The sequence below is a fragment of the Chlorocebus sabaeus genome, chromosome 8, assembly GCF_047675955.1.
Source record: "Chlorocebus sabaeus isolate Y175 chromosome 8, mChlSab1.0.hap1, whole genome shotgun sequence".
NCBI lineage: Eukaryota > Metazoa > Chordata > Mammalia > Primates > Cercopithecidae > Chlorocebus > Chlorocebus sabaeus.
The window spans coordinates 131,513,138-131,522,439 of NC_132911.1; positions in this window are offsets into that span (position 1 = coordinate 131,513,138).

Consider the following 9,302-nt stretch of genomic DNA (forward strand, 5'->3'; position numbering starts at 1 on the left):
CCTTTCTGACTCTCTCCAGAGAAGGAAAGGAGTTACACCTTCACATTGACCAGGGCGTTTAAAATCTGTACATCTGTGCCCAAGAGGTCCATAAAGTTGGTTGAGTCCAATAAATTTCTGAATAGACTTCCTCCTATAGTTGATTGGGATTTTTTGGGGGGAGTTGTTTGTTTGTTTAATTTTTTTTAGTGAGATGGGGTCTCACTGTGTTCCTCAGGCTGCTCTTAAACTCCTGGGCTCAAGCGAACATCCCACCTCAGCCTCCCAAAGTGCTGAGATTACAGGTGTGAGCCACAATGTCCGGCCTTCTAGTTGACCATTGATTCCTTAAATTCTTTTTCTCCCACCTTAAAAGGATGACAGATTCGTTAAGCTATGAGACACTATCTGCTCATTAACGTGTGCTAAATTGCCATGCAATTTCTATAGAATTAAATTACACCTTAATGAATAAGCAAATAATTCGTCAAAACTAATGTTACTCTCTTGAATGCCAAAGTAAGACTTGGACCATTTACTTATCAAATGTTGATTTAAAGAAAACTCACAATGAAATAATAAATAAATCATCAACTCAAAAGTTTAATTTGGTATTCCGGCTCAATCAGGAAAATGTGCATAGCACCAGGTACCCTCCTTGGTTTCCAAATAAGGTAGCAGTCAGAAATACGAGCCCATTCATTTTCATACAGCTGTACAATTACCTGCTAAGGCTATGTAGCTAAAATACACACACACACACACACACACACACACACACACCCCTCACTCATACACACACAAAGCCAAGCACCACAGCACCTACGCTACTTGATAGGAACCATATTCAAATGCAATAGAAATATTCAAAGCAAATTTGCTATTTTGTAGAATCCGCCTGGCCCTGAGCACCCCTGTAGATTGAGATAAGAAATAGGATCATCTTCCTGCTCTAGAGTTCTCAAAGTGTGGTCCCTGAACCAGCAGCAATAGCATCACCTGGGAACTTGTTAGAAATGCAAATCTCAGGTCACTCCCCTCCCACTCCACCCCCAGACCGGCTGACTCAGAAACTCTGGGGGTGGTTGATTCTTCTAAGTGATGCTAATACAGCTACAGTTTGAACCACTACTGTGTATGTATAAAATACCAAAGGAGCTAGGGATTTTCCCCCAGATAGACCCAAGTATGAATTCTAGTGGCTAAATACCCGTTGTATTACCTAGGCTGGTTATTTCACTTCTCTGAGCCTCACTTTTATCTTCTTTTTCAAAAGAAAATTAAGAGATGAATGATACCACCTTCGTAACATTGTGGGTGAGGCCACTGAGATGACCCAAGTGATGCCAGCAGAGCGAACACAGACCTCCGTGGATTCGGCATCATCCCCTCTCCCTTCTAAGTTCCCATTTGAAGGGCTTATTTCCAAGAATCCCCTTCCCATGTGGTTCCCAGCAGAGTCTGCCAATGAAAGGACTTGGCTAGACCCAGAAAGCACAGAGGAGGTGGGGTCAATAGCCTTGGAGGTAGTTGCAGCCGGGCCTGTGTGGTTCATGCAGCTTCCCACATGGTTACTGAGAACCACCAGCTTTCCCACCATAGTCTAAGAACATTAGGTTGGCATTTCCACACATTCTTGAGCATTAGAGCTCATGAGAACTTCTGTTATGGCACTTCAGGATGAGTACAGCCATGATAGAGATCCAAATGTCTTTTATAGTCCTAAGTCCTTTGAATAAAGCCCTTACTCCCTGGAATCTATAGGGTACCTTCTGCTCTCCAACCAAACCCTGAGATACACATCTAATTTCCATCCTTACCCAGGAATACCTTATTTCTATAATAAGCAGTAAAACCTACTTTCTCCAGACTCGAGGGAAAGTCCTGGGATCAAATAAAGACTTTCCTTTCTTTAAAGACTTTCCTTCAAAGAATCATGCAGGTTCACTGTCACATTACACTCATATATCCATAACCTATTTTTGTATTTTAAATGACTGCTTACAGATTTCCTGCAATTTTGAGTGTGATTTTGCTTCGTTGCAAGCCACCTGCCCCCATGGAAACCAATCATCATTATTTATGCAAATCAATGGAGAAATATGATTCAATTAACAGAAACTTGCTTAACAGTCATCATGCATTGGCTTGTTTTTTATTTGACTTTTAATGTTTTTATAATGTCACATAAGCCGTTTTTCTCCCCTCTTCCAGAAAATGACTAAATGTAAAAGACAAAATAATAATGAAACCTCAAATAGGTAAAGCATTTACAGCACTTCAAAGCCTCCTGATAGTTTATCTCTGGTCAACAGATATTCTGAGACTGCTGCAGAGAAAGAGAACAAGATGCAGAGAGGTCACACAGGTTGTGAGAGAAGAGCAGTAACTAGTACTGTATGTAGTTCCCCGAAGGCTCTAACAAATCCCAGGTCCTTGTGGCATGAAAATAAGTCTGTGATTAGATACTAAATAAATTATCTAGTCCTCAGTAATAAGTTCCTTATTAGCAGAATTAGGTCACAGCTACAAAAGTGGTTCTCTCTCTCTCTCTCTGTCTCTCTGTCTGCTAAAAAAAAGACTTTTTTTTTTGGAATTTTACCCATGAAAATCTGAATGGGAATTTGAGTTCTTTGGCTAAAAGGTTTTTCTCAGAACATGGGCAGCTTTCCAGACTTCTGTTTTATAATGAATATTCCTACTATTTTTGACTTCTCAGTGTTCCAAGGCCATGGCTACCCAATTTGGCTGTCATAAGAATGTTGTTACACTAAATCTGTTAAGCTCTGCAACGCAGATTTCCTGAAACCAATTCATAGAGATGGTATCATTGAGGATATGGAGGAGGAAACTACCCTAAGACATTAGTCCCATTGATTTTCAAGTTGGGTAAGAAAATATAACTGGCGGTGAAAATGAAAGTGGAGGCATATTCTAAAATGAAACCTTAGAACAAGAAAGAAAAATAAAAAATGAAAATAAGTGGCAAAGATATCCATATAAATCTCTCACGCTAAATTTTTAAAATCTCTCACACTGAGTTGAGTGTATAAACAGGATGAATGCTACCCAGACAACTGCAGCTTTTGTCTCCTAGGGTTAGATGGTCCCTCCAGGCAGCCTGCTTCATCAGGATCTAACATGACCCTTCAAGTTTTCTCTCAGAGATGACCGGCCATGTCTGGTCCATGGGAAGCATGGAAATGGAGAGACAGGATGCTTGAAGATTTATTTGAAAAGAGCTGTTCCCTACCTAAAGGAAGGCTTGCTTTCTAATACTGTGTTAGTTATCCTTTGCTGCATAGCATATCATCCTAAAGCTCAGTGACTCAAAACAACCATAATGATCTGTAATTTCTCACGGTTCTATGCCTGCAGAATTCAGGAGCAACTTGGCTGGTCAGTTCCTACCTGAGTTTTCACAAGGTTGCAATCAAATGTCCTCCAGGACTGCTGTTATATGAAGGCTTGATGTGGGCTGGAAGATCCACTCAAAGGTGGATTATTCACATAGATGGCAGAGTGAGTACTGGCTTTCGACAAGTTCTTCTCTGCAATGTCCTCTCCATGGGGTTACTTGAGTGTCCTGTAGGGATGGTAGCTGGCTTCCTCCTGAGTAAGCAAATCAGGAAAACAAAGCCAAAATGCTACAATACCTTTTATGACCTACCCTCAGAAGTAACGCCTTGTTATTTTTGCCATATTCTATTGGTCACATAGGTCAGGGCTAAATTTTTATAGGAGATCATAAAAATCAAGAGGCAAGGATCACTGGGGACCTTTTGGAGGTCTGGCTAGCACAAATACTGATGCAGTCTGGGCACAGTAGCTCACATCTGTAATGCCAGCATTTTGGAAGGCTGAGGCAGGAGGATAACTTGAGCCCAGGAGCTCGGGACCAGCCTGAACAGCATAGTGCAGCCCCCACCTCTAAAAAAATAATAATAATAACTCATGCATTGCGTATGACTTACACTGAGAAATCTAGAAAAGGCTGGCTAATGCAGTAGTGTCAACAGAGTGCTGGGCAAAGGATGTGGCATTTCATGGGCCAGATGTGGAGCTCTCTGGGAGAGACCTGATGTGGAGTTACCTAATTGGAAACATGGGTCTAAAGGACCAGGGGTTAGATTCATGAATATGAAGCCTGTACAGCCACACACGGTCCTCCACTCAGTAGGACCCCACACTTGAGTGTAATGCACTGACATTGTCTTCTTGAAATTCTGAATACTTTTTGCACAAGGATCCTGACATTTTCATTTTGCACTGGGCCTCACAAATTATGTAGCCATTCCTGCCTCAGCAGCCAAAGGTGAAAATAATGACCCATGGAAATAAAGAGGTGATTGCTCTGTCAGGAAACCATGGATGTCAGGTCCCCAGGGATAGGGTTTCCTAATGAACTCATAAAAGCATCTGTAAGAAAGTAAGTTCTAAACTGCTGCAAAAACTAAACAGATATCTAATTGCTAGATTTCTCCAATAGCCTGAGTTCCTCCAAAAAGCAGAGCTTAACACAAGGGTTTGCATGCAGATAGTTTGTTTTGGGAAATGACCACTAAAATAAAAAATGGGAGTTAGAAAGAGTAAAAGGGGAGGAGAAAGAGCTGGTACAAGGTTGCGTCATTGAACTCATTGCTCTGTGGGCAACTGGGGCTCAATCTCACCAGAGGGCTTGCTAAGGAGCTTTGTAGGATGCTCTGCAAGATTGACCTTCTAAGACAAAGAAAGAGGAATCATTTGTCCTCCAATTGCCACCCTGATGGCCAAACATTGCTCTATGGGTTTATAATGCTCTCATGCATGCATCAGAAAGGCTGAGTGGATTCCTTTGAGATGCTGCAGGGTGGAAGCAAAGAAACCCTAGAGCAGAAAGCAAAGAATACGCTATGTTTCCAAGCGAATCCCATTACAACTGGTCGCTGAAGCAAGAGATGGAGTGAAAAAGTGGATGCCAGGGGCTCCCATGGCACTACGATCTCCATGCCAAAGTCAGCCAAGCAATAACTTTCTTGCTCCTCTACTCACTCCTTCCCTGAACTCCATCCCTGGGGAGACGGGGGAGGCAAAAACTAGCAAAGATAGAAGAAACTATCTCTAGCCCTTCCCCAGTTGAGGCTTCCGTCTTGAGCTAGCAGAAGGCAAAAGCCTCAACTGTAATCAATTTGGAATTACATGGGAACAGGTAGTTTAATTCCTCCATTTGAGACATTGCTTTACGATAAAGTGAAAAGAGCCTAGGAAAGTCCTGGGGCCTGCCTGAGTTTTCTTCTAGGGCCATGGGGATTAACAAGCCCCCAGAGTGTACTTAAAAGTGGTTGGATGGTGTAAGCTGGAGAAAGCTACTTTGTGATTATCTCCTCCAAGCTTGTTCATCCTAACCAAAGACATTAGAAATATCCAGAATGCACTTGATAAAACAAGAAGACAATGTTAAGGGGGCGAGGGGGAATGTGTTGTTAGTTGAATTCCTTTCATGACACAAAAATGGAAGCCAGAACTCGCATCCATTTCACATTTCTTTGCTTTTTGAGATGGTGTTCATTCTGCCTGAAATATCCTGCTCCACTATCCAGTTCACCTCCCCTATCATTTGTCCCCTCCTGAGACAGGGAGGGTTTTGTTATTATCATTATATAGTATTATCATGTGTATAGTCTGCCTTATACGAGAAATATTTATGGAGGCTTTTTTAAAAATAGAGCAAAAATGACACAAATTAAAAGGCATGGAAAATGAAAGAAAAAAAAATAAAAACCAAGTACAGGAAATTACAAGAGTACAGAGCGAGACCCTGTCTGTTGCTCTACACATACCTTAAGTTACTGACAGGTGCTAGGGGTACAATTTTGGCTCTCAACTCTCTATTTTGTACCAGCAGCTGATACAAAAAAAGGGAAACTGATCCAGTCTCAGTCAGCAACCATAAGGCAAAACCACACCACTTCTCAGGAAAAGTAGAGCTACTTCTGATTCTGAAGTCAGGTGGACAATTGCCTCTAGGGTTCTCCTAAAGAGGCACACAATGTACAAAAATTGAACAAAGGCTGGGCGCCATGGCTCACGCCTACAATCCCAGCACTTTGGGAGGCCAAGGTGGGAGGATCACCAGGTGAGGAGATGGAGACCATCCTAGCTAACACGGTGAAACCCCGTCTCTACTAAAAATACAAAAAAATTAGCCTGGCGTGGTGGCGGGTGCCTGTAGTCCCAGCTACTGAGGAGGCCGAGGCAGGAGAATGGCATGAACCTGGGAGGCGACAGAGCTTGCAGTGAGCGGAGATCGCACCACTGCACTCCAGTCTGGGTGACAGAGTGAGACTCCGTCTTATAAAAAAAAAAAAATTGAACAACATGCTCCACAATATCTTTTCTATTTATTTATTTATTTATTTATTTTTATTATTGTATTTATTTTTATTTCTTGAGACAGAGTCTCATTCTGTCGCCCAGACTGGAGTGTAGTGGTGCCATCTTGGCTCACTGCAACCTCTGCCTCCAGAATTCAAGTAATTCTTGTGCCTAAGCCTCTCAAGTAGCTGGGATGACCATGCGCCACCATGCCCAGCTAATTTTGGTATTTTTAGTAGAGACAGACTCCTGGTCTTAAGTGATCCACCCGCCTCAGCCTCCCAAAGTGTTGGGATTATAGGCGTGAGCCACCTGGCCTGTCTAACATCTTTTCTACAGGCAATTCTTTTTTTTTTTTTTTTTTTTTTTTTTTTTTTTTTTTTTTCTGAGACTGAGTCTCGCTCTTGCCCAGGCTGGAGTGTAGTGGCGCGATCTTGGCTCACTGCAACCTCCACCTCTGAGTTCAAGCAATTCTCCTGCCTCAGCCTCCCAAGTAGCTGAGACTACAGGCACCCACCACCATGACTGACTAATTTTTGTATTTTTAGTTGATACACAGTTTCACCATATTGGCCAGGTTGGTCTCAAACTCTTGACCTTGTGATCTGCCCACCTCAGTCTCCCAAAGTGCTGGGATTACAGGAGTGAACCACCGCACCTGGCCCAAGCACTTCTTATAATGTCCCTCAATCTGTGACACAGAAATGACAAACAGGAGAGAATCACCAAGACCGAGGCTGACTGTAGACACCTTCGGGTCACCATGCACTATGGCTTTAACCCCCTTCATTGCACTCACCTTTTCTCGTTGCAATCATTTCTGCATGCATCTTTCTCCCTTTATTTTTTATTATTTATTTAATTTTTGAGACAGGGTCTCACTCTGTAGCCAAGTCTGGAGTGCAGTGGTGCAATCACGGCTCACTGCAACCTCAACTTCCCAGGCTTAAATGATCCTCCCACCTCAGCCTCCTGAATACTTGGGAACACAGGTGTGTGTCACAATGCGCCACTAATTTTTTTAATTATTTTTTATAGATACAGTGTCTTGAGGGTTAAAAGCCAGGTCTTGTTTATGTCTGTGCCACCACTGCCAAACATTTGACTTGGTATATATACAGCAAGATATTTTCTGCATAAATGAGAGAATTACAGATTAATGCTTTTAATTAATGCGAGGCAACGTAGAAAGCAGGAGACAAATGATCAGATGCCATTTCGTCTGGAGTTCTTGAGAAACTAAATCATGCACAAATGAGATTAGCCAGCCTCTAGGCTGCAAGAAGCAAGGTGGGATGGAATACTCTTAGCTTCCAGTCAACCTCTGAGTGAAAGTATTGAAATGTATTGTACAGAGATCACAGTTTACAAAGTGTCTCAAAACTTGTCATCAACGTCCATGTTGGTTATTTATTTCTCATAGCCATATCTGCACAGCATGTGCACCATGTTGACCAGGCTGGTCTCGAACTCCTGACCTCAGCTTCCCCAAGTGCTGGGATTACAGGCGTGAGCCACTGCGCCCAGCCCCATTTCTTTTGAGAATTCATCTTAGAATTTCAGCCATCTCTGAATTTCACTTAGATGGGTCTCTTTGGTTGGAGGACCAGCACGATAAGTCTTGATGTGAATTTTGACTTAGAAGTGTAGTAGATAGTGTTCTTTTTTAGTTTTGTTTTGTTTTTGAGACAGGGTCTCACTCTGTTGCCCAAGCTGGAGTGCAGTGGTGTGATCACAGCTCCCCGCAGCCTTGACCTCCTAGGCTCAAGCAATCCTGCCACCTCAGCCTCCTGAGTAAAAAATTAGCGTGTGCCACCGTGCCTGGCTAATTTTGTTGTTGTTGTTGTTGTTGTTTGAGACAGAGTCTTACTCCGCCTCCAGAGGTCAAGCGATTCTCATGCCTAAGCCTCTCAAGTAGCTGGGATTACCATGTGCCACTGCACCCAGCTAATTTTGGTATTTGGTATGTTTAGTAGAGACAGACTCCTAGCCTCAAGTGATCCACCCGCCTTAGCCTCCCAAAGTGCTGGGATTACAGGTGTGAGCCACCTTGCCTGGCTAACATCTTTTTCTACAGGCAATTTTTTTTTTTTTTTTTTTTTTTTAAAGACAGAGTCTTGCTGTGTCACCCAGGCTGGAGTACAGTGGCACGATCTCGGCTCACTGCAACCTCCACCTCCCAGGTTCAAGCAATTCTCCTGCCTCAGCCTCCCGAGTAGCTGGGACTACAGGCTCCCACCATCACGCCCGGCTAATTTTTGTATTTTTAGTCGAGATGGGGTTTTACCATATTGGCCAGGTTGGTCTCAAACTCCTGACCTTGTGATCTGCCCACCTTGGTCTCCCAAAGTGCTGGGATTACAGGCATGAGCCACCATGCCTGGCCAAATTTTAAATTCTGTAGACACATGGCCTTACTGTGTTGCCCTGGCTGGTCTCAAACTCCAGGCCACCCAAAGTACTGTGATCACAGGTGTGAGCCACCAATCTCAGCCTTTTTTTTTTTCTTTTACAAAATAAAATACACTAAGATTTGAAGAAATCTTACTCATCTTTAAAAAGATTCAATGGCAATGAATCACTTTTCTGCAAAGGCTGGAGTTAGGAGAACCCTTGGTTGATGGCTTTGTTAATTTTTTATTTTTTATTTTTTTAAGATTCAGGTTCACACCTGTAATCCCAGCACTTTGGGAGGCCAAGGTGGGCAGAGCACCTGAGATCAGAAGTTTGAGACCAGCCTAGCCAACATGGCAAAACTCCATCCTTACTAAAAATACAAAAATGAGCAGGGCGTGGTGGTGCACACCTGTAGTCCCAGCTACTCAGGAGGCTGAGGCAGGAGAATCACTTGAACCTGGGAGGGGAAGGTTGAAGTGAACCAAGATTGTGCCACCGCACTCCAGCCTGGGTGACAGAGCAAGACTCTGTCTCAAAACAACAAACAAACGAAAAAAAACAAAGTGCACGTT